Source organism: Serinus canaria, chromosome 1A, assembly GCF_022539315.1.
Source record: "Serinus canaria isolate serCan28SL12 chromosome 1A, serCan2020, whole genome shotgun sequence".
Lineage (NCBI taxonomy): Eukaryota > Metazoa > Chordata > Aves > Passeriformes > Fringillidae > Serinus > Serinus canaria.
The window spans coordinates 22,955,750-22,982,935 of NC_066314.1; positions in this window are offsets into that span (position 1 = coordinate 22,955,750).

Consider the following 27,186-nt stretch of genomic DNA (forward strand, 5'->3'; position numbering starts at 1 on the left):
ATTTTTATTTAAATTAGATAGGAAAAATTAGACGGACAAATTTCAATTGCAAAGAAATTAATTTTATTGTATTTTCTAAGTCAATATTATTGGGGAGCAAAATTGAAGTCATTAGAAAGTGGTTAACAGAATAATACAATAAGTAGATAAAGCAAAGTATATTAAAAAAAAAAAAGTAGCTCTCACATAATTGGCAGTCCCATTTCACCTTTGGTAGAAATCTTCCTGTACCACAGCAATGGGAACTCAGGTCTTGCTCTTCCTCCCACTTGTAATTCCACATTTAACACCATGTTCAGCCTCACAAAAGCCACAGCTGAATTCCCACAGATGAAGAATTCTTGAGGATAATGTTTTTGCAGCCAACAGCTTCATGTGGTAGCTGTTTCCAGATCAAATACAACTGTTGTTCTTGGCTTTCTTTTTTTTTTTTTTTTTTTTTTCACAATCTGAATCCTATCCATAATCCTAGCTTTAATTAAAATGCTAATTTATGGCTGGTCTGTAGGTCTGGACATTTCAGTAAATAAATTTTCTATAGGAAAGAGAGAATTTATTATTCCTCATGTTATTTTGGGGGCCTTTTTTCCGTTCTACTCTCACCAGGGCTCTGGGCTTCTTCTTAGACACCCTGGACTTTCCCCAGCCTGTAGATTTCCTTGGATGCAACTCCTTCAGCACTGACTTTTTAAATCAGTCAAAAACTGAACTCCTGGGTTTCTCCTTTTCCTAATCTAATCAAAACTGTGATATTCACACCATTTGCAAACCTTGAAACCTTATATCCATTAATGTCTCGATGCTCTAACTTTCTGGCAACACCCCTGCTGCAGTTGGGCTTATTTTACTCAGAGAGCAAGCAGAATTTCAAGAATAATATTAGAATTGAGAAATGAGAAAGGCTAGAACTTCAGCTGGAGTAACTGGAGCAGGAAGGAAGATCCTATGGGACAATGTGACAAAATGCTATGCTCTGGGTGAAATCAGGTTGGGCTTGACAGAGAGAGAGAGCTATGCTACAGATTGGTGCAATTTTGGAGGGGAAATAATCCCTTGGACAACCATGCTTGTAAGACAGGTCCAACCAAATATTTTCTTGAAAATGGTAAAGTGATGGGAAAGCCTTTAATAAATATCAATGGAGAAATGGATAATTTATATAAACCAAATTTTTCCCCAATGAAGAACAAAATTAATAGACAGTATCACTTTAACAATTTTAATTTCTAGATTATATATTAGAGTTAAGGTGTTGTTTTCATCATTACGTCATTTGCAAAGATTAGGCTGTGTGCAATGTGAAAACCCACCCATTCTTTTACCTGATTTTCCATAAACTGTCTCAAGATTTGCCAATTCACCTAAGTGCCTCAATATTGTACTTCAATTTCCTCTGATATTGCAACATGAGTATATAACAATATTTCTTCTTAAATTATTGTTCCAGAAATTCTTAATTTCATTACTTACAGTTTCCTCATTTTACGTTTCATTATTTCCAGTTTCCTTATTTTATGAAGGAATGAGCATTTTCAAGCTTTTGCGGGGGTGGGGGAGGGGTTCAAGTAGGTTTGAGATTTTTTCTGAATTGATCTTTATTTTAGACAGACTATTTCTCGGCAGTATACTAAGAAGTTGTACTAGAAAGTTTTGAATTTTATTTTTCTGATTCATGGGGAATGTTTTTGTTGGTCTTTTAAGCTTTTTGATATCAAACAGTTCTATAGTGTCACACGGAATAACAAGAATATTTTGAATATACATGAGAGGCTGGTTGGAGCTACAATGCAAATAATTATATTACATCAGAAACAGGAGAAATAGATCTATGAAAGACAACCATCTATCAGACAGTCCTGCCATCAGTATCTGGGAACAGGAGGTCTCATCCAAAAGGTCACTACAACTAAAGAAAGATTTTCTATTCGCTTCAGTGGGAGCAGTCACAAACTGCCAAGTATAAGAAATACTTTCTAGCTGTCACAGTGCAGATTTCAGCCTGGACTCCATTGTTGCTTTGTTTCCCAGACTTTCTGACTCTGTGCTGGTGGTTATGTACTCCCATGTAACTCACTGTTGCAGAATGATATGCCACTGTTGCAATAATATTTCCCAATTTTTAGCACTTTAAGTTCCTGTGTTAAAATTAAAGCTTCTCTTTGAGTGTCCCCCAGAAGTATTTGCACAAGGCAGTATAACAACTTTTGCTTTAGGTTTTGAGTAGCTATTTAAAATGTTGTACACTCCATCACATATATTGGCAATGCATCGCACCCTGAGACAGATTGTTCTTTTCTCCTTACCTGCAGCTGAAAGGAAGGCATTATACATAACTTTCTTTTTTCCTTTTGTTCATTCATCCACATGAGGTACCAGGCTGATATTGAACTCCTAGACCAACACTGTGCTGGCCTTTTCATGACCAATTTATCTAACTCTCCAAGATCAAAACCTCTTCTGGTTCTTCATGCCTTCCTACATCTTCATATTTCCAATTTACACCTGCCTTTGGAGTATATGATTAATTCAACCTACTTTTACTCTTCAAATTCTGAAAGATTAATTGAAGCATCTATTAATGGAAAAAGTCTTCTATTTCAGACAGGTGAATATCCCTCTGGCAGTGTCTGTCTTTCCCAACTGATTACAGAAGAAACCAAAATGATCCTGGAATCAGCTGCCACTCTTCATCTATTATTTTCCCCAATGTCGAGTCAAATTCACTAACCTGCTGAAGGCTTTAGCATTTTTATTATAGATATTGACATAATAAATCTATTATCTCATGTACTCATGTCATCTTTTACTTTTCAATTCATGCTTAAGATGCAAAGAACTGAAAACAGCATAAGACAGCTAAGAATTTGATCAATATGCATGTAGCATATGTTTAAATGAAATCACAGAGAATAGAATGAAGAGGTTTGGTGTGTTTGGGTAAGAAAGAGTGGAATTTTAGACATTACAGAAAAAAGAAAAGAAACTAAAAGAAACTAAAAAAAATTAATGGAATTACCCTGTGGAAGATTTCCAGGGAATAATATGTTGTGTAAAGAAGTTTAGTTACATAAACATTTACTTTATATGAAAGTGAAAAATAACAACAAAAGGACTCAGATATAGAGGAAGACAAAACTTTGAAGGGATCACATGCAAGAGAAAAAAGTGACAGCAGGATTTTATTTGTTGCAACTTTAAGAGGTGAAAAAAATGTACATTTCAGGAGGTCAGAGGCTGCACCCTGTATATCTTTTCTTCTTGTGACAGTGCGAAGTTAGTTGATTCTTCATATATGTGTCCATGTTATACACTCTTCTATTGTGCCTTCTCTGCTGAGCAATGTAATTTTTCCTAAGAATACCAGGTGGGTATTGCAGGAGGAACTGTCTGGATGTTTACATAATTAATGTATTCCAGAGATGGGGGAGCTGAGTGGGTTTTGACTGGCTTTTTGACATGCATGAGGTTATAAAATACTGCTGCAGTCTGAGCCAGCTGGGACAGCTTGTCTCCAGAGGTTGCAAGCATCTTTTTGTGGACAACATCCCCCACACCCACTCTGCACTGTCAGGGATATCTGCAGGAAACACACAGCATGAAGGCAAGGAACACTTTGTTTTGGGTGAGTGTGTAAAAGTGCTAAGATCTGGTCAAATACAGAAATACAGTTCTGAAGTAGCTACATGGGTATTTTGTTGCTTTGTAATTGTGGATTATGCAAGGCCAAAGTCTTAGTGTGCATGTCCTTAGGAAAATTTGCTTATTTTATAGCCCTTTAGATGCAGTCTGACCAAATCTGAGACTAAATGGACCTAGGCACACCTAGAGTTCTCTGAGAAGTTTAGAAAACAACAAGGTCTCACTGAAGCACAAGACTCAACACAAAGGACCACAACATTTTTATATTATAATCCATTGTAATAGACAGTAGAGTTGTTATTTAGGTTGTATAGCAATAAATCTAATCATAATCATCCACATAATCACTATGTCCTACTTCTAGCACCTGGCCGAGAGCCTACTCTCAACTATGTCACACTGCTCTTGTGCCTTCCAGCAATAAGGCAAAATATAACACAACAAAAAACTCTACCATTGCTCCAATCTCTAATTAGAACTTCCATTTTTGCCAGTGTGCAACTTATGCTGAGAATTGAAGAATCATACTGCTGATCGTGCTTTTTCCAATTGAAGTACCATGCATCTGCTAGAAAGGCTAAATTTTTTGCTGCTATTGTCCAAGTTCTAGAAATACATACTTTTATTTATATGCGCAGACACACACACACTCAGCATCAAGGTCCAGGAAAGAATATTTGATCTCCACAGTGTACAGGCTAAATAACAATTTCTTTTTGACTGCTGTATTATATTAGCACCAAGAAGTAAATCCAGAGCAGTGGTTTCTAAGTGACAAGCAACAGTACGAAAGCAGCATTTAAGGTATGTGCCACTAATTCTTCCAAAGACTTTAAGAAATGGGTGGGTAGTGAGAGATAAGCTGGCTGCTGCTCCTTTCAATGAAATATCTGTACAGAAAGCAGTGACTCAGGAAGTGTCTATCTTGCTTAGCAAGAAGAACCATAAATGAGTCCCCCAGAGTGACAATTTTCTCATTAACATTAAAGATCATCTGGAATCCCATTTGTAACACACTCATGTCTAGAGCATATAGAAGGTACAACATAATGAAGCCAACTAAATTGGGAACGGAATGAGGCAAAAGTCTATTTTACTCTCCTTTGGAATGGATTCTTAAAATATACTTTTGAGAGTAGGCATGAAAAGAGAGCAAAAATGAAGATATAGTCAAATATGCAAAAGGGGGTTGGCTCAATACAAGACATTACAAGAATGGCAGTTGGAAGGAATTATTTCAATAAAATATCCTTAAACCCTACAAGACTGCCCTTCTTTTGCCTAATTTTTTTTTTTTACTTGGTGCAAATAAATAGGGAGAGATCTGAAAACTGATTGGAAAGAGCAGTCTGACAGACAATCTTTAAGAAAAAAGGACATGAAGGTGACTGTACTTTAGCACCCACCACCCTGTCTCCAATTTTCTGATCCTAACATTAAAATTACCAAAGTAGCCAAAAGAACAGAGTAAAAATTACTTCAATCAATATGAACACAGGATATATGGGAAGCTGAAGTGCATGGTTTCATTATTTCACAATTATCTGTCACATTAATTCATGTTCTGTTTAGGTAAAGAAGAGATGCCACATACTATGGTCCAATGCTGCGAGCATAAGGAAAACATCTAAATAGACTCCTTTGTCTTCATATCAAAAAAGGTTTTCTGTAAAAATGGCATTACAAAGACTGTTTGTTCTATCCTTTTTTTTTAATTTCATATTTGTAAAGTTTTACTGCCTTAGTTTCCTTACTTGGAGGAATTTTCACGTTTATTTTCCTTTCTTACGTACTTTCCAAAAGTTTCTGAAGTACTATGTTGTCAATTTTTGTAGCATGTAGAGGAAGATTTTTAAACACACTTCTGAAATAACTTCCTACTATCCAGCTTTACAGGTATCACTGTGAATATGGAAACCTCAGTCACTTTCAAATGCTTCACTTTTTGAATAAGAGAGGAAATGCACTCAAAAGTTAGCAGAGGAAGAAATCACTCCACTCTAAAAACTAGGACGAGGTAAAGCCCAAAGACCAGGATAAATTGATGTACAGGAAACAGGTATTACTAGGTGTGTTGGCTTTGCATTGCCTGGTTTTTGGTCATGGGGGGAGAGGGGGGAATCACAGAGGCGGCTTCTGTGAGAAGCTCCTGGAAGCTTCCATCATGTCTGGCAGAGCCAATGAATGATGGCTCCAAAGATGGACATGCTGCTGGCCAAGACTGGGCCAGTTAGGGAGGTTGGTAACGCCTCTGTGATATTTAAGATCAAAACAAAGTGGGCACAAAGTTTTTTCTTTGAGAAAGAGAAGGAGGAGAGAACATGTGAGGGAAACAACATGGTGACACCAAGGTCAGTGGAGATGGAGGGGCAGGAGGTGAAGATTCCCCTGCAGTCCATGGTGAGACCATGGTGAAGCAGCTGTGCCCCCACAGCCCAGGGGGATCCACAGGGGCTGCAGAGATTCACCCACAGCCCTGGGGATCCATGGATGATGCAGAGATTCACCCACAGCCCCTGGGGATCCATGTGGGATGCAGAGATCCATCCACAGCCCCTGGGGATCCATGGAGGATGCAGAGATCCACCCACAGTCCATGGGGATCCATGTGGGATGCAGAGATCCACCCACAGCCCCTGGGGGAGGTGCCCATGCCAGAGTGGGTGGTTGCCTGGAGAAGGCTGTGATCCAGTGGGAGACCCAGTAGAGGGGGAGGGGCCTGCTTCCAGGCTGGAGCAGCCTGTCCTTGGAGGACTGCATCCTTGTTAAGAGAGACCCACACTTCAAGTTTTGGCAGGACTATGTTCATGAGATTTGGAGACACACTGGAGAAGTTCATAGAGAGCTGTCTCCCGTGGGAGAGACCCACGGTCTCACAGGGGAAGGACTCCACTCCTGGAGCAGTGGAAGAAAACCTTGGGTAGTTTTCTTGGGACACCCCCTGCACTGTTGGTGGAAAGGAGGGAGGGTTGGGGGAGGAAAAGGTATTCTTTAAGGGTTTATTTTACTTCTCATTTTCCTCCTCTGACTCTGTTAGTAATAATTTCACTTTGTTTTTTTAAGCCAAGCCTGTTTTGCCCCTGGAGTGTTTCCTCCTGGTCCTTATCTAAACTCATGAATGCTTTGTTAATATTTTTCCATCTCCTTTGCCCAGCTGTGGCAGGGAAGGGTGAGCAAGCAGCATTCATGTGTGTCTGGCATTAGGCCAGTGTCAAACCACGACACTAGGTATCATGTTATCAAAGCAACTCATAATTTTTAATCAATTTACCAACACAGCACATGTGATAGAGGTGGCTACAAGAAAGACTAAGAATCACATGGAAAATAAAGTTGAAAGAGTAAAAGCAAGCAGCCCAAGGGTTTTTGAGATACCTAAATTAGCTCAGATACAATATCATGTATTCCTGACATATCTATAATTGCTATAGATTTTCTTTTGAAATATAAGCAAAGAAAAATTGCTTACAAAAATAAGCTGTTTTCTTTCCCTGTAAGAATTATTTAATTTCAATAGATTTGCCCAAGTGACTCATTTGTAACAGTCTATCTATGTTATATTCAAGGCTAATTCTTGCTCCTATAACACAAAGCACTTCCAATCATTCATAGCAAATAGTCCACTATAATTGTTTGTATATGCAATGGCAACCTTAATTCTAGAATTTCCTAACTTTTCAGAAGTTTTTCCTTACAACTGGAATGTTTTAAGTATTTTCCAAGCAATTTGCTAGATTTTAAGAAACAGTATAAAGTGAGAAAAGAGCTTTAATCACACATGTTGTATGAACTCTTCCTTTTAGTGTGTTGACAATCTTTAGACTATAGGTCCTTCTTATTTTATTGAACTTTATAACATTATGACTGACATTGTCACCCTCCAGGGAAGATTTTACAGGAAAATGAGATATTTGCTTTACCAGTAGATTTATTTATTCATTAGTATGTTGTCTTTCTCAAAGATGTGATGATTCTAAACGCTCATCTGAAATTATTCTGAACTGTACTACTGAGTGTCTCCTTGCTTTTTTCTTTGCCATGGTTGCCACCTTCACAGATTTCTCAGACACATTTTTGCTTTATGCCTTTTTCCTGAGATATCCCATTCCACATTTCATTCTTGCTTCTCCAATTATTCCCAGCTCCCAAATCCACTTTCTTCTTTTGATTCAATGTGACATCTCAGTCTCTCTCAATTACTTAAATGAGGGGTCTTCCCACACATTTTGGGATGGCATGTGTGTAAGCAGTTACTTCCTTTCCCACAGTTTGTCATGGTGGTAATTTTTTTGTCCACATAGGTTATGCAAATTTACTTCACCAGGCCTGGCATCTTCCTGTAATTGTGTCCTGTTACTGTGTCCACTGTTTGCCCAGTGGAATTTTGTCCAGTGTGCTAATTTCTCACCTCCATGGAGGCCTGAAATTAACACCTTTCTGTTTGCTGTCTGTGCCAGTTATGGTCATTTATCTTCTGGGAGCTTTGTTTGAATCGATTTACTGCATTTTTTAAGTCCTGACAATTTAGCACATCATTCTTTATGAACAGTAAAAGGTGACTGTTCAAGACAGAAATATCTGAGCATACTCTTTTCACATGGATCCTTCAACATTCAGACTAAACAAATATGAAGTAAGCATGAGAGGGTAAAAATTCTTAAAAGCTCTTAGCAAATTTTACCATATGTTTTTGTAAGTCTGAGGGAAAATTTTGATTAAACAAATACATATTGGAACAAAGATGCATGCAAAAATATTAAGGCATTTTAGAAGTTCTCTCAGGTCCCTGCTACACAAAATATAACTTTCTTTATTTTAAGAGAGGAACGAGCCACCGATGACAAATATACTGAATGCAGTTAATACATTTCTAAACATTCTGATACTATGATTTGATGGAAACATATAAATATACTAGAAACTCAGAAAAAATATTCCTCTTGCATGCAGTAAAATTTTTCCAATGAAAATGTCCAAATGCTGAACAGGGCTGTTGAAAGATTCTTCACAGTCTATAGCTATAGAAATACTGAGAACTCTGAAAAAGAAGTTCAGAGTTTTTACATATTTTTTGTAACATTTGGGGGTAGGCTACTGTAGCAGACATTGTCTATATGCAACTATTAAATCTTCCCACAAATAAAGTAAGGCAAGGCCAGAAGATTAAACACTAGTCAGAAATTACTGACAGTGTTTAATTGCTAGGAGCTAAGAACCTCATATGGTGCTTTAGCTGGGCAGATAGTAAATGTCAGGAAGTATTTCCAAGGGGTATTTTGTCAAGGTCCATCTTTTGGGAGGTGAGGGAAAGAAAATTAAATGTATAAGTGGGGTAGGGTGCCACTTGCCCCCAAAGCACTATAAATTAGTACTATAGCTGATACCTGTGTTGCACTCATCTGAATGCAGAAGAACCAAAGACTGCACGGAACACCATGAGGTCAATGCTTTCTTGGCCTTAGCTTTCCCTGCTATTGAGCCTGTGGATTCCAGAACTGATTTGTAAAGATTCAGCAAAAGATTTTACTCCACTCCCTCTTATTTAAATGCCTACATTCACGGATACCAGACTCAAAACAGTTCTTGTTTGGTTTACCACTGTATGCTTGAGACAATCACTTCGGCAATAGTACAGTCAGTGCTTCCACTGACAGCAAAAGGAACAAGGCCATGCCTTAAAATGGAAAATCAAACTCTATGAGAAACATCCACTCTTTCCCTCTGCCATTCCAATGTTGCTAAGATTTATTTTAGAAACATAGCTAGACATTTGGCAAATAGGTTGAGTTTAATATTGTCAATATGAATATGTATATTTTTCTTAGCTTATGGATGTGACAAACATTTTGGGTCAGACTGTAAGTTCAAATTATATTGAACTTTCAGGACCCATGAAACAAGAGAAAATGCCATTTTATGGTGCCAGACTCCAATATGGTCCCAAGATACTCATATTCCTTCCCCAGTGAAGATGCCTAGGAAAACAATGCATGGATGATGAACATGCCTAAACAAAAGAAAAAAAAAAAAAAAGAGAAACAAGAAGGAAAGAGAACAATAATGCATAAGAAGAAATTTCAAGAAGGTTGTGTTAAAAATTTAGGGTTTTTTACTTACCTCAAACTGATATGGAATTGCCTTCAATCACTCAAACATTTAGTTTCAAAGCAGAGCCTTTATAAAAAGTATTTATCCAGTTTGCAAGTGATGACATTTATAGGATATGCAAATGCTTATTTCCTCTCCAAAATGTGAAATTTTATTGGATTTATTTTTTCTAAGTCTAAATGGTTTCAAAAGTGTCCTTCTCAGGACAATATCCTGAGCACCTTACAGGAGCTTCAGTTTTAGTGCATTTTCTATGAAAGAATCTTCAACCAAAAATACAATATTCAAGAACTTTGGAATAAATAGGAAATGAAAGGGCTCAACACAAATTGTGAAGGATCATTCTGGGATCTAGCAACTGTTCTAATGGTCATGTATTTTTCACAAGAATTAATAATGAATGTAAAATACTAATCATTATTTTAACATGAGCCAAAACCCAGGAAGCCTATGTACACTCTCCTTTGCACGGAACCCAGCAGTCCAGGTAGACTCAAATAAGCTCCCTGAGTGAGGACTCTGATTTACAGACACAACAATCTTTATTTGTGAATTTCAAATCAGTTCAGGTCTTTTAAGATGCTATGAAGGCCAGCTCAGGGATGCACATTGCCAGCATTTTAGTACCAGTTAGCACAATTTTGTACCATTTAGTACCCCAGTCACATTCAGATGCAGAAAGAGTCTATGGTTCTTCAAACACATAAGAGGTTAGAATTATTTTAGAGAATTTTTGTCTTGCACTTCAGAAGTGCTGTTATATTTAAACCACACTGGGTGCTTAAGCTCCTTACGTTAATAGGAAATGCAAGCATTCCTGAACTGAGAATAAATGAGCCAAGCAGGCAACAGCTACATCCAGACTCTGAATTTTAATGCTAAGAAACTTTAATCCTCAGTAAGTACATTAATCAAATATAATTGAAATATAATAAAAAGATACATACTTATCACTATAGAAAGTACTGTCTGTGACCTGAAGGAAAAGGAAAGGCAAGTAGCATTAATAGTTTAACCAAGGAAAATGCAATATATTCATTTCCCTTTATTTTAATAACTGGCAACAAATTGCTCCAAATTGCTATATAGCACCCAAATTATGCATAATAATATGATGTAAATTGCTATATTTAACCTCTTTAACACTCCAAATAGAAGGCTCCAGTGTGAGATGCTAATGCAGTATTTATTATTACTTGCTGACAGTACTTTTTTCACTAAAGATTCGTTATTTATTGATGTGACCAATTCCTGTTTAAAATACTGACAAAAATGACAAGTCCAATGTTTGGTTTAAACCCACAATTCCACTGCATGTGCATTTTGATTGCAAGTTATAAAGGATGACATGTATGACATGGCCTTTTTTCCAGCATCACTGCTTCCTGTTGCTCTACTGCATCTTGAAAAGCCAGAATCAATATTCTAGCTGTTGCCTGCTTGTTTTTTAAATCTGGCAACAGTAAAAAACAGACCAGAAAAATACAAATATTAAGTTTAAAACTGATTTTAAGTCCTTTATTATCCTTTTCCTTTTATTCAGAATTGCACCTTACTAACATAAACCAGCCTTGAACAAATTGGAATAACTGAAATAATCAGCAAAATTGGTAAACTCCCACATTTAAAAAAAAATTAAAATTGGGTATTAATAGTCTTTCATAAATTACTATTAGAAATGAATACATTTTAAGAAATTGATCATAGTAATATATAAATTTTTAAAATCCTTCTTTATAGTCAGACAGTCTTGTTTTCTTTGTGTGCTGCAACATCACTCCCCAAAGGTCTTCTAGTGACAGAAACATGCTTGACGCATATTTAAAAAAGAGTGTTAAACAAACTTCCCAGTTTTCTCCCCAGCTCTTCCCACTTCTTTTGCTTATTTTTCTACTTTTTTAATCCATCTGAAAGTTCCACCAGCACTTGGTTATAAAATTCTATATTCATGTATAACAGAGGTAAATGTTTCAGCCCTCCATACCATTTCTATTTTAATCCTCCCTTAAAAGATTCCAAACTTAGAAGTCCATTTCCTAAACCTATGTATTTTGTAACTATGATAAAGAATTATAAATACGGGTTTGTGTCAGCAGAACATACTTTAGTCATTTTCTTTATTCTCACTATTTCAACTCACTCTTCTACTCCATCCTGAACTAATAGAAAGATTTAATTCACATTAGAAGCTTGACATTTGAAGTAAGACTATGCAGTAGGATATAAAAGCTTTTTTAACATCAAATAATGTTTCTATAATGTACAAGGAAACAAAAGACTGTATTTTCTCAGTAATTAAATGATTTAGGTGTCCAACATCCAAATGAAATCTGAAAATCCTTTTGAAAATTACAGCCTTTAGAAAAACTAAATGCTCTAGGAAGATAATTAGCATCAATTTAAATTGAAACAATAACTGGATATTTGAGAATGGAATGTAAATTAAGGACCATAGGCTTGTTTTTCACATGGACTAGTAAATCAGATTTCCTTGATTTTCTTTTGTGAGTAGTAGGGTGAATGCATGACAAATTAATATCACACGGACTCATTTAAAACTGAAGTCTATCTAATTGAATTTGGATTTTTCTTTATTTGTAAAATGAGCATAATAAAAATGGTGTTTACTATGTGTTACTACATACCATTAGTAAGTTTCTTGGGCTATATGAAAATGTCTTCATTGTGTTTCTGATCTTTCTTTCAAAAAAATTACTTAATGATCTACTACTTTACTTTTTAAAAGAGATTGAGAAGGGTATACATAATATTCAATGAAAATAAGAAAGGCAATCAATATAACGATGTGGAATGCTTTAAATTTATTAAGTGTGTTTACTTAATCTGGAGAAAACAATTTAGAAGTACTTCAGCATAACTGCAGAATGACTGACCTGTTGGAAAGAACCTCAGCTGATCATCTAGTCCAACATCACTCTTTGAAGTATTGTCACCACAACAGTTACTCAGGTCTATGTCCATAAAGGATATAATTCAGTATATCTAAGGATGGACACTATGTAGCCTCTCCACACAATACATTCTGTCTATTATAACCTTCACAATAAAAAACATTTCCTTTGTATTTAAGTGAAATTTCCTGTATCTCAGTTTGGCACTGCCTCTTGGTATTTCACAAGGCACCACTCAGACTCTGTCTTCTTTGCTCCTTTCCCAAGGCCATCAGAGATTCTCCTGAGCATTCCCTTCTCTGGGATGAATCAGCCCAGCTCTCTCATCCTCTCTACATAGCTCAAATGCTGCAAGTTATTTAATCTTCCTGGCCCTGTGCTGGATTCCAGTATATTCATGTCCCTGTCACATCAAGGAGCCTCAAACTGGACACCAAACTCCAGCTACAGCCTCCTCATAAGAAATCCTTTTCTAAAAAGGAATGAGAAAATACTTCATTTTTTTTAAATCAGGCTACTTTTAAAATTAGTCCCTAAAATGGCAGGATTTTATTTTCCAACTTGAACAAAATTTCTATGGAAAGCTCCTTGACTCTAAATATTTCAATATTTAAATATTTTAATTACAGTAAGAGCTGAATCAAACATTGACAAGGGTACAAATAGTTTAAAACTCAAGGAAAAGTCAATATGGTCTCCTGGGCTAAGTGAGGGGTTTTCCCCAAAGATTAGTAACCAAAGCAAGGTAAATAGAATATTGACAGTGCAAGGTTTGTGTAACAGGCAGCTCTGAGAAGTCATAGCAAATTATCACCCTATTTAATATGAAGGATCACAAAGACTGATTTCAGAGTTTTCTTTGCCCTGTTTCACATTCATCCATGTCTTCTTTTGATTGCAGTGTTTATTTATGGCTTTATAATTAGAGTTTCAGAACACCTCATCCATCTTTTTCACTTGGTACAGAGTAGCTACTAAGCAAATATTTTTGTCATAAAATCACTGAAAATTTGACAATAGTCCTGCTTCTTGTTCAGCTGTTAATTGAGCAGGACATATTGTTTGCATTTCATGAGTCTGTATGTGACAAATATGCAAATACTTCTTTTACCAAACTTTGTGGCAAATGGACACTAAAAATAATCACAAAATCTATAGCTAAACTTGGATCTCTTGGAATTATGCAGTATCTGTGAAAACAGTTTTCCAAATCCTCCTTTCATTTTTTTTCATCCAAAAGCCATCCAGCATCAATGAGATTAGATGAAGTAGTCTGTTTTTCTGTTAAACCTTCAAAATTCTCAGATTAGTAATCAGGATTGCTAGAGGAAATAGTAATAAGTCCATGGCTCTTTATCAGAAATGGTGAGAATATTAAATTAAAATATTAAATGAAGTCAGTGTGTGACTGGAATGTGTACCTCAGTTTTTAGCAAATAGATAACAGAACACAAATTTGGAGATATGCAAGATAGAGAAAACTAGCAGCTTGGCAACAAATGTCAAAGACAATAATGTGGTAAAAATTAGGAAGTGTTTTAGAAAACATTTAGTTTTGACCTTGTGTAAAATAAGCTCCAGAATATACATCTGTAACTACAGAGGGAAGATGATGCAGCCCAGGATAAGTAAAGAAAAGGTAGAAGGACAAAGTAAAAGAATGTTTGACAGAAAAATCATAATTGAATTCATGAGTGGCCAAAAGGAATCAAAGGTGTGTAAAAAGAGACAGCACTGTGGGAAGAAAGAGGAAAGGACAATCCAACCAAAAGCACTAATGAAAAAAGAAACTATGAACATCTCATTCATCAAAGTATATTACAGGAAATATCTGTGAAAAAATATCCTTTTAAAACGCTCTTTTCAATTATTTCAACAGATCCAGAACAGATACCATATCCTCACCTCTGCAAGAGTCAGTGCACATTGAAATCTGAAAATAAGAAAAAAAAGCATCTTTTGGCTGTAAGTTAAAAATCTCCAAAGAACTGAAAGCCCATACTTTTAAAGCAAAGAACAGTTATTATCCTTGCCTGTTTGAAGTATGCTATCACTCATAGGGTGCTGTGCGTTTATTCAGAGAAGGCACCAAATGGAGAAGGTAAACAGTGTATGGAAGATAAAACAGAAGAATAAATTACATATATATATATATATATATATATAAATGTTTACATATACATATGTGTGTGTGTATATGTGTGTGTGTGTGTGTGTGTGTGTGGGTGGGTGTGTGTAGGTGTGTGGGTGTGTGTGTGCGCGCGTGCTTATATAAATACTAACTATCCATTGATTTTCAGTCTAATGATGATTCATTACAGTTGTTATGATTATGCTTTACTGGAGAAATGGAAGGGGAGAATCAGAGTAGCAAAGTAACCTGACATATTCAATGGGAAAAATAGGGTCAGATCATCTCTTGCCACCTTTGGATTCCCCCTATCTGAAAATGACTCATCTAGATGACTTAAGAAACAAACAGGTGTGCTTCAACACAAGATTTTATATAAAAGGGGAAAGTGAAGAAAAAAATTAGTGAAACCAGAATATTCTTGTCTTTAGAAAATGGTGTGGACTGCAAGTTTAGATTTCTATTCTTGTTACAATCATTGTCACAAGGACAGATACCTCTTGCGACATGCTGTGTTCTCATCTTTTGTCAAAGAAATAAATCAATTCCTCATGAAATTTTCAGAGTAAGTTTACCTGTTGATGGCTGTGGAATACTGAACTATTCTATGTGTGAACAGCTAAACGCACTCATAGAGATATTAGACCACTGTCTTTTGTATTCTCTAACACTTACTAAAAATGCATCCCCTTATTCTCATAATAAAGAATACCATAAATAGTAGGTGTAGCATACTGTATAAGCTTTCATTATAATTGGGAAGAAGAAATTTTAGACTCTATCCCAAATGGCCCACAACAACTTTCTGACAGTAACAACACACTTGCAATAGCTGTCCTTTATAATCTAGTTTATAATGCCACAATTAGTTTTGTTATGCCCTTCTGAGAGCTGAAAATTAATAAATAATGTATAATAAAAAACCATGGAACACAGAATCCTGCAATTATGAAACTGTGACATCCACAAAAGCAAATCTACAGAAACATGGAATAATTACAATATGGACTTCAATTTCAATCTATAGTCAGAAAAAAAGCCCATCATTGATTTCATGAGAGCAAGATTTGAATAATTGATCCTGCAGTTTGAAATCAATAAGATGCCCTTTCATGTGCTGTTCATGTTGATTTCGTTCTGCTAATCTCTTTCACATCTAAGTAATTCATAGCTAATGACTGAACTGGGTGATTAGCCCTGACAGGCTTAGATTCTGAATCCTGTGCCAAATGTTATCACTAGAATTTAGGCACATCTACTAACAAGTAGGAGGCAAGTGTTGACAGTTATTTTTAAACTGAGAACCTCCAAATCTTTTCTCAATTATTAAACTCTGGGCAAAAACTAATAGTTTGCTAATTGTAGTATTAGAAGAAGTAGTTGTGGCAGTATTAGCAGCATCAACCCTTAATTTTAGATATAAACCAAACAAACTAAAAAACCCCAACTTTTAGGGCCGGCAGAATACTTTATAAATCCTTTAAATGTACAAATGTTACTTTTACATGCCATGGGCTTAAATCATATTTAGTAAACACAAATGTGACCAAAAGTGGACCCTTCCATGTTATTCTTCTCTGCTTTGCTTGGCAACAAAAGTGAGGAGCCTGTTCTGCAATACTTCTAGGATGTTTTATATGTTTTATATTACCTGTCTCATAGGACAATACCTTGAGCACCAGGATGTTTCATATTCTCAAGGCATTGGCCTGATTTCAACCTACCAAACAACCACTATGCGACTGTTCATCTAATTAAGTGGTTGCTTAAGTGAATTATAGCAATATGGTAACAACATAACAGCAGGGTAAGACAAAGACTGCATCTTGTCTTCCAAATTCATCACAATGCCCTTAACATTTTGCTTCCCATTTACTTCTGCAGCACCATAAAATATTTTTTCACATGCTCAGGAACAAAGACAAGGCCCATATGCTCAAAAACAGGTTTCTAATTAATTAGTACCTGCTATTCAAGTTACTTAGATTCTCTGTCTCACTGGCTTTTTTTCCTTGAAGCTAGAAAGGCAGCAGATTTATAAGCAGATTTGGAGTAAACTTAAATTTTATTACTCATGTTTCCTACCAGTTACTGTTTTTTTTAAGCCATCCAGCTCATATTTTAATGACATCAAAAATTGTATGTCCATATTTTACTGCCATGGACATGACATCAACCTCATCTCCTTGCCCGGTAAAATCATGTATAAGATTTCTCAAATTGAAACATATGAGAGAGGTGAAGGTGATTAGAGAACCAAGGGAAAATCATTCCTGACTAACCTAGGGGCCTTCTACAACAAAGTGGCTGCATCAGTGGACAAAGGAAGAACTACATATGTCTTCTACCTGCATTTCTGCAAGTTCTTTTATACAATCCCTGACAGGATCCCAACTGCTAAACTGGAGAGATAAGGGTTTGAGAGATGGACTATGAGATGAATAAGGAATCAACTAGATGGATGTGCCTAAAGAGTTAGAGTCAATGGCTCAATGTCCAAGTCAAAATTAGTAATGAGTGGTTTCCCTCAAGGGTCCATACTGGGACCAAAACTATTTAACATCTTCATCTGAAACACAGGTAATAGGACTGAGTCAGCAAGCTTGCAGATGATACAAAGCTGAAAGGTGTAGTTGGTATTCTTGAGGGAACGGCTGCCATCCAGGATGATGTTGGCAACCTTGAGGGGTGGGCACATATGAATCTCATGAAACTCAACAAGAGGATGAATGGGTTGAGAACTACCCTGAGGAGAAGGACTTGGGCATACTGGTGGCGGAAAATTTGGGCATGATCTGGCAATGGGCATCTTCAAAACAGAAAGCCAACCTCATCAAACCTGTGCCCAGCTATGTGATTTCCCCCCTCTACTCCACTCTTGTAAGACCTCCCCTGGAGTACAGTATCCAGCTCTGGGATCCACTGAAAGACATGAATGGACCTGCTAGAGTGGATCCGGAGAAGGGCCACAAAAATGGTCAGAAGGCTGGAGCAACTCTCCTATGAAAAAAAAATGAGTTGAGGTTGTTGAACCTAGACAAGAGAGGGCTTCAAGAGGACCTTAGATCAACTTTTCAATATACAAAGGGAGGTTTTAAGAAGGAGGGAACATTTTACTAGGGCCTGTCAAGAGGTCCCCCTAACCCAAGCCACTTTACAATTCTGTTTCTGTATGAAATTGCCACAATCCTCCTACCTATGTGAAGATAATTCAAATTTTTTTTGTAATGAAAAACCCATTGAATTCAGAAGAAATTGTTTCCCTCTTGCTCTACTCTAAAAGTTATTCCAGTGTAAAGCACAACCAATTTCTCAGGTGTACCTGCCTTTCATGACAAAATATATTTGCTCACAAACTCTAGGTTGGCATTATGCCAGATTATTGGTATAATAGTAATGCTAATTCCTACATATAATTGAGTGGAATGCTCACCTTCATGCAGACTGATAGATCAGACTGTGATGCAAACATAGATGACACCAAATCTGGGATTTTAACACGTAATATTTAACACTGTCAATCACTGTCAATGAAAGAATGATACCCAGTAGTATTACATTGGTTTACATTGTTTTAGCCAGAGATGGCTCAGGAGACCTTGAGAATTGATAAAAACAGCTCTGAAATAAAACATACATGATCATATTTCAGTAATAAAAGATTGCAAGCTGTTGAGCTGAAAGAGGGAATTTTTCAGTTAGAAAAGCACATCTGTCTTTCAATATGCAAGGCACCTGTCACCCAACTAGTGATAAAAAGCCAATATCCTATTTACTTTTTACTCAAAGCAACTGCAACTTGCAGTCACCAGTTTCATCTATAATAAAAATTGGCAATTCATGGCAATTGTCTTTTTACCATTATTTTCCTTTGCAAGTCAAGGGAAAAACAATAAAATACTTTATTTGTGTGAACATCATTTTCTAATTTAGATGTCACAAATAAATTGCCTTTTTAGTACAAAATAAAAAGTGGGAATTATTATTTAATGAAGATTAGTATCCACAAAAACATACATGCATGACTTTTCATAATCATTTTCATATTGCTTTTTAAGAGTAATTTCCTTAATTAACAAATGCATTTTCTTCAATTTATTATTTCTCAGTGTTGCTTAGAAGTTGATGAAACAACAATCTAATAATAAAAAGAAGTAATATGAAAGAGAAGCAGAGAAACATTGTTGCTTTGTGCTTTGGCAAGAAATTAAAGAGGAGTATGTAAGCAATCTTTAGAGTCCCCACTCTGCTTAGATTGGATCTCACAAAATATGACATCTTTTCTTGTTAAGTGGTTGTTTTAGCTTCTTGTGCTTTGCCACTCAATGGCAACTGTTTGTCTTTAGACACTTAAATGAAAATACACTGACCAGATACCTTCTAGGAGAACAGACGTAGAGTGTAATATTTTTTTCTGCATTAATGGTAGGGTCCTAATGGTACCAACAGAAGCACCAATGAAGATCTAACATGTTCCTGGAGAAGAAAATTTGTCTTCAGAAATCCTTAACTTCCTGATTGACAAAAAATGGAAGTTTATATAAAAGAGTAATTAGTATTTAACCTGTTTCTCATAATTTTGGGAGATTTGTTTTTTTCCTTTGTTTTTAACAAAGGCATCAAATACTAGCTTTGTTTGGAGGGGGCTTGATCTGATCAACTAGAAAAATTTATGAGTACTCTCACTGTCACATTTTCTGTGTATGTACTAATAGCAAGAGAAAAATGACACCCGATAAAAAATATAAATATCGCCTGAAAGAAAACATGCAGTAGTCTATAAGCATGCAGTAGTCATATTTGGAACCATATTTAATAAAATTTCAATACTTCCTGGAAAAGTAGGAGTCTAATTATGTAGAAACAAAATCAAAATGAAAAAATAAAAACCAAACCATAATTATAATTTTAAAAATTTAAATTATGATTCAGATACTTCTAAATTATGATTCAGATACTACTAAATTATGATTCAGATACTTCTAAACTTTCAACTTCTTATCACTGAGTTTCATAAATTTAGCAAATTTTTTTTTTTTTTTTTTTTTTTTACTAAACATTCATTTCTACAAGTCTCTATTATGCCAACACCCGCAGCAGTTTCACCTGACCAGCAAGTAATCTCCAAATTAAAACCTGTGGCATCCAGGAGCAAAGGAAAAGGAGTATACAAGCCATGCATCTCACATTTAGACACTTATAAGCAAACATACATATCTATAGGTATTAATATATAAGTTCAATACCACTCCAAATGAATGAAACTTTGGTATTTTTGCACCAACCACAATTTTACATATCCTAAATGAAAATTCTGCAAGCAAAAAATCTTTAAAAGACGGGTTTTCAGTAAGAAGGTAATAAATTTAATAGTCTTTGAGCATATTACTTTGCATTCTTTCCCAGGGGTAGGGGCAGGTGGTGACAGAAAAATTACTTCAAACACCAGGCAGCTTTTAAAAACACTGTGATTCCAGTTGACTTTCCGTCTCCTCAACATATAGAACAATAAGACAATAATGAAAAAATACTAAAGAGACGATCCTGTAGAAAGTTTTTAATTTTAAAAGCACTTTCAGCATTCCAAAACGAATAGACTTTTTTTCTTTACCGTTACATGGTTTAGTTTATGAAACTGTGGAAAGAGAGTACAGGAACATATATTATTTAGTACTTTTAATTAATTTACAGCTAGAGTTTTAAAATGAGGAACTAAGGCCCCACTGAGAAAACATAGAATGACAAATTTCCTCATCAGAAGGTTTAGAGTCCAAAAGCCAATAGTACAATCACATTTTTTGTCATACTTAGGATATCTTATTACAGAAGTCAGAATAGTCACAAACAGTTTAATATTTCTGCGTTTTAGAATTTATCATTCATAAGCTTCCTCCCACCTTAACTTTCCTAACATCTTAGATCCCAAATTGGAATGTACAAGTTTTGTCTAAGAGCATGTCTTCTCAAGCATTGTGAAGATATCTGAGATTCTTCTATTTATTTGTATGTGTGAACTTGCAATAAAATAATTTTTTTTAACAAGTTATGCACTAACTTGTTTTGAAAGGAAGAATATTGTCAGTTTTCATGTAGGTAAGATTTCCAATGTATTTGGATACATATTCCTGAATAGAGTTACATTTATAGTTACAGAAATACTTTAAACCCCAGCTATCACTCAGTTGAACACCTCACTAGGCATCAGGGAAGCTACTTTCACTAGTCATGCAGAGCATTTTTATGAAATTCTCAACACAGAGGTCATTCTATAAAAATTAGTACACAAAGAAATTTGCCATTTTTTAAAATCTCAGCACTACATTTTCCAAAACATCCAGAGATTTGTGTTCTAGAATCTGAATGGCTAATCTGAGACAGCATTATGGTTTGCACATCAAGAAAGGGCTGAACTCACCTCCATGAAATATAATCTGCATGTTAGACACTTAGAAGCCAACATTCAAGTCAGTGATAATTTATTTTAATTTTTTATTAGCTTCTACTTTTAAATTATCTATTTGCAGAACCGAAATGTAAATTTAATTTAATCCATAAAATATGAAAAACTTAAGTGTTCCAAGACTATGTCATGAACTATTGACTTTTACTACACTATACAGACAGAGGGTCATATTGCTTTTGTAGACATTCCAGGATTCTGTTGTGTGATCGTATATATAACTGAAGATGTGTTAGAGAAATAAATCTGTTAAATACTTTGATTGCCAATAAAACTTCTGAAGACAACTAAAATATTTTAAAATAATCTTTAAACATGCTCACCTCAGTATAGATGTTCCCACATGCAGGAAGTGAATCTTTATAAATTCGAACTCACTGAGACTCTAGCTGTGGTTTTCTGTATTGGTTGTCTCTGGATACAACAAAACAGAACGTTACAAATTAGAAAATATAAAGACACAATCTATAAAAGTCTGCATTCTTCTATTAACTACAGGTGTGTTAACCTGTAATGAGAGCCTTTATGAAAATCAAAAGACAGAATCTGTCTCAGTACCATGAATGAAATATCCTTATATGACTTGCTTATAAAACCCTTGAACTAATATTGAACTAATAGCAATAACAAAATTGCACCAATATTATCAAGGTTAGTTTAATAGTGAAATCTCTTCTATTGTATCACCATAACATTTTTCAAAACTATTCACTAAGGAGAACTTCAGGCTGAATAGTCACCAAGTGTTGATTAATAGCCTATTTAACTCCAATTGAATTTAATGTAGCATCCAGTCATCCCGGTCATTTCCATGCCAAGTTTCACAATAACATTATCTAACTGACATTGTAAGAGATGTCAAATCAGATGGCAATGATTAGTACAGATCATATTCCTGAAAATTGCTTCACACAAAAATATAAAAATTAAATACTGAAGGAACAGTTACAATAGACATCACCTTGGCTTCAAACAGGAAACCCTGAAGAGAAAGAAATTTAGTTATATTTGTTTCTATAAAATGAACTTTGCATTCTAATTCTGAAGGACTCACTTGAAGAACTTGATCCTTTACTTACTTGCTCATATGGCCCCCACTTTCTTGGGGCAGGGCTGAGTTTTTCACTGATTTGTAAGACATAAGACTTTCTTTTCTGTTTTCAGGACTACTAGCTTCTATCAACTGCAGGAACATTGAAATGTGCCTTAGAAGCCATCAATAAAATGTGTCTCCTTGGGCTGATCCTGTGAACTTCATGAAACACAAGACAATACTAGTTAGTATGTTTGTGGTCTTTGTCCAGAAACATACAAAATTTTCATTATGTCTGACAGCTTGAATTTTCAATGAAATTTCTCACTCATCCTAAAAATATCTATTTTGTAACATCCTCTGTAACACTTTTATTCTACTTTTTTATTTAGATTGTTTACTTCCCCATAGATGCACTTTGATTCAAGTGCATTGTTGGTTATATGCATCTCTTTCAACGTGATCTCATAGCTATCTTCATCACTGCAGTGCAGTTGACATCTGCCAGGTAGAGAGACCAAACGCTACTCTATCGTAGCCAGAGTTCAAGCTGTCCATTCTCTGAATGATGAAGAAAAGGGTAAAAAGATCAATTTTAACATACTACATTCAGATCCTGAACTCCCACTTTGTTTGTTTCATTGGATATCACGAGAGCACATCCTGTTTCACTAAAGCTCCCATTATACACAATAATGCTGCTAGAGATGCTCAAATCTGACCTAACTCACTAGGCCTCCTCTAACATGCATGTACTTGGGTAACAACATTAAATTTTCTTTCCCCAGTAATTTTCCCATGAAAAGAGCATTTTGGGTTGGCCAGTTTCCTCCGTAAGCAAGACTTGTCTGAGCAAATCTTTCCCAGAGCACTGAATCAGCTTACCTTCTGTTTTTATAATTAAATTATTAAAAAAGAAAACCAACAAAGCAAAAGAATATAAAACATTTCAGCATACAGTACCAGGTTTCTCACTCTCATATTACAATTCCTTGGCATTAAAATATTTACCTCAGACTCTTATTGATTATTTATACTGTAGTACATATAGGGAAACCTAAGCAGACCTAAGTATCTGTCAATTTATACCAATGTTTGACTTTGGTAAGAAATGAAGCAGAGAAATATTAGTTAAAAAGGGGGGGTAAATCAGATTAAACCTCTTAAAGGCTTTTTGTATAAGGTCAAAATAGGTGCAACTTTTCATCATATAATTTATAACTATCAAGTAACAGCTCTACACCAAGGGATATAGGAGATGTCTTGCTGTTGCAGCAGCAGCTGTGGCAGAATCACTCTCCTCAGCTGTAAAAAGGATACATTTCTCCATCCCAAAGTTACCTCAGATGTAAAATGTGCACCTCCATCCCAAAGTTACCCACCTCCAAGATACAATTACCCCTTACTGAATATGATGCATGACTAGAGCCACTCAAGCTCCTCCTAAAGATAAAGAAAGAGTATAAAAATAAGTTAAGAATGGGGAGAAGTTAGGGAAGACTTTATCTTAACTTCTGGGATTGATTAACAGGCTGAACATGTCACCATTGGGACACCTATTGGGTAAGACCCATACTCATGTATGATGAATCATTAGTGATTAGAGTATGTCTGTATATTGCTTGGAATATGTTTTTGGAGTTAGATACTGTCACTAGCGATCATTGAACCTCAACCTGTCACAGTGTTATTAATAAGGAGTTTTATTAATAAAAATAATTTACTCTGTAAATTATTAGTGTGAGTCCTTCAAGGGCACTAGCACTGGCTGGCAGCAGGTAACAGACTCAGATAAAAGTGGGGAGAGGCAGGAGGGGGTATCTCTTACGCTGTTGGTCTGTGTCCCTTAACAAGTCAGTCAAACCGCTCTCCGATCCAGCAGATTTCTCAGTGGAGAGTCTCCAAACCAGGACATTAACAGACTGGTTCTTGGTTTTCCTGGGGAACTGACAGAGTAATCAAACACAAAATGTTTGAGGAAATCTCTGCTTTCACAGGACAAAGAGAGATGCTGACCATATACGTAGCTAAGTGTTTTTGCACACAGCATGAGCCAAAGAGGAATTTAGCCCTATAGTTCAGGCTTTTGCTCTTGTAGTCAGAATTATCTGTGTTTGGAAGCAAGGCAGACAAAAGCAGTGGGACTGTACAGCAGGGCTGGAGCCTAAAAGTCTTTGAGAGGACAGGTGAAACAACTGAAAATTAGGATTTACTGCTAAAATAATCTATCTCTGTACCAGTTTGCAGCTGAAGTATAATTAGCTGTGGATAATAGAGGTATTATCACACTCAACTAGGTAGCTGCCACTGTCAAGTTTGCTGCTCTTAACACTCCAAAGCAGTTACTCAGAATCACAAAGATCGTTGTAATCTGTAAAAAGTAGATCTTTAGAATAACATGCATATAGTAAATTCAATATTGATAATATCCATGTGGTCAGACACACAGATACCACCCATAGTTTTTCTGACATAACTGAAATGTTTGCAGTTAATCTTAGCCAATTTTCAGTCTCAGTGTGTTTCAGCTTTTAAAATTTTAAACTTCACCGTCTTATTCTAAACTTTTTTTTATATAAACTTCCAAAAGTGTGACAGAAGGGGAAAAAAAAACAAGCATGGAAAACTTCAGCTGTTACAGTGAGCTATTCAGAGTACTAGAGGAACAGCAGTCAGAGAACTAATGGAAGTTCCAAAAGATTCTGAACTTTATTGCTTATTTAAAACTGTAACAAGCACATTTCAGTCATTAAGTGGAGATCTAGAATGCAAAACAGCAACACAAATTCAATAGTTTTTAGGAATCCTCTGAGGCTAATTTATATCATGAGGCCATTAAAATATTCCAGATATGAAACCATGTTTTCACAATTCAGTTGAAGAAATTTCAAGCACCTACTAAATTTTATCATTAAACAGAAATGCTTCAGTGTTTTCTTATTAATTTTGTATATAGGCAAAGCTATTTTTTTACAAGGTTGCTTATGTACAACCTACCAAATACCTTAAATTCATGTACTTCATTACGAAGGCAAAATGCAGTAGTCATTTGATTAACACTCTAGATTTATTTATGAAGCTGTCATAGACTACAGTGTTTGTAATTTGTCTACCTCCATTTTTACTTAGTCATAATCTGACAAAAACTAAACAGGGTTTTTCGTTTTACCATCACTTGGAAACATGGATTCTTTGAAGCTACTTTTTCAGACATTATACAGAAATACATAAGGTTTAAGACATGATGTGAATATTACCAGCCACTGGAATACCATTAGGCTACAATCTTACATCAGTCCTTTAAACATCTCTATTCATTTCCTATCTTCATTCATTGTAATGACAGAAACACACTTTGAAAATAACATGTTACTAAGAAAATAACATGTTACTGAAATCACTGCATTGGTCTAGAGAAACTAAGTGAAATATTAAAGTTGTTCCAAATGTGAATTTTCTTACGTCTGATTTGCAGTCCATCATGGAAACACCTAATCAATTTTAATGTATCTCTAAGAGAACACAGTCAATAGATGAACAGTAACTTATGATTTGATGGCGTAAGGCCAGTGACATCCTGAATTCCCAAGATTATGGGATCTGAATATTGCCCATCATGTCACAAGGTCTTAACATTAAGCAGAACTAAGCAATAGATAAATGGCTTAATTTTATAATTTAAGTGATGGCTAATTATGTAACAAAAGGAGCAGGTAAATGACTCACAGAAAGTTATTCATCCACATAGTCAAAGAAGAAGGAATGAGATTCAGACGTTCTTGTTGTTTTGCTCATGATACTACCTCTGTCTAGATAACAACATTCTCTATCTTTTCATCTCTAAGGAATTCAAGTTCTGTCAGGCTTTGCACTAGTCTGGTTTCTCCTTTCACAGGATCCGGGAGGTAGAAAATCTGCTCTCAAGCTACACCTGTCTAATACATGTAAAACGTGTTCCTAAAGGTGTCAACACCTGTCCAGCATGGCCCTGAATTTGTATTGGCTGCACAAGACTTGTAGTTAGCTCAGCTAAGAGACACAGCCATCCATCACTCCTCTGTGATGAAGCTGAGTTCAGTTATTCTATTATGGAATGTATTTACTTCTATTTATTCCTTCTTGATATTCTATCCATATAGAATGTTGTAATTCTGATACTAGTGCTCCAGTGATCTATCGTTCTCCATAAGCTTCCATGCATGTACTTCTACTGTTTAACATTTTTTTCCTGTTTTCTGTTGGCTCTTGAAAAATTCAGACTAAAGTAAAGAAATTATCATTACTGCATAAAACTAAAGAAGAGCTCAAATACATGCACAAGAACATTGCTTGACTCACTGCAGTGGTTTGCCTTCTGCTTCTTTTATTTATTCACAGACTTCAGGCTACTTCAGCTTTTTGTTTTCTCACTGATCTTCCATCTTGCTTTTTCTGTAGTGTTGCATTCCTTCTTGTCCCCATAATCTCCCAATCTTTATTCTATTTATCCCTAAAAAGCCTGTCTGGTAACCAGAATTGAATTGAAAATTAAATAATTTTTAAAGTATACACTTCTGCACAAATGTAGTTATTATAGGCCAGAATTGCCCTTGTGCACCTCTGTGAAATGCTTTGGTTAGGATCGGTCTCTTCAGAAAATCTTTGTATAGCCAAAGAGCTAAAAAGGCACTTGGAGAGCCATCAGTGGTGTGATTCACTCTCTGCAGGTACTTCACTTTCTGTTTACCACAGGGAGAATGGGAGGGATGACTGTGCAGTAATAGCGCTTCTGGCAATGCCTTAGCCAACTGGGAGGATTCTGGTCTCATTCATAGGTAAGGGACAGGTTGAGAGATAAGGAGATGGGTAATGCTGTTGTTTTCAAAGGAGTATCTTGCCTCTGACACCCTCACTGGTCCCCTGC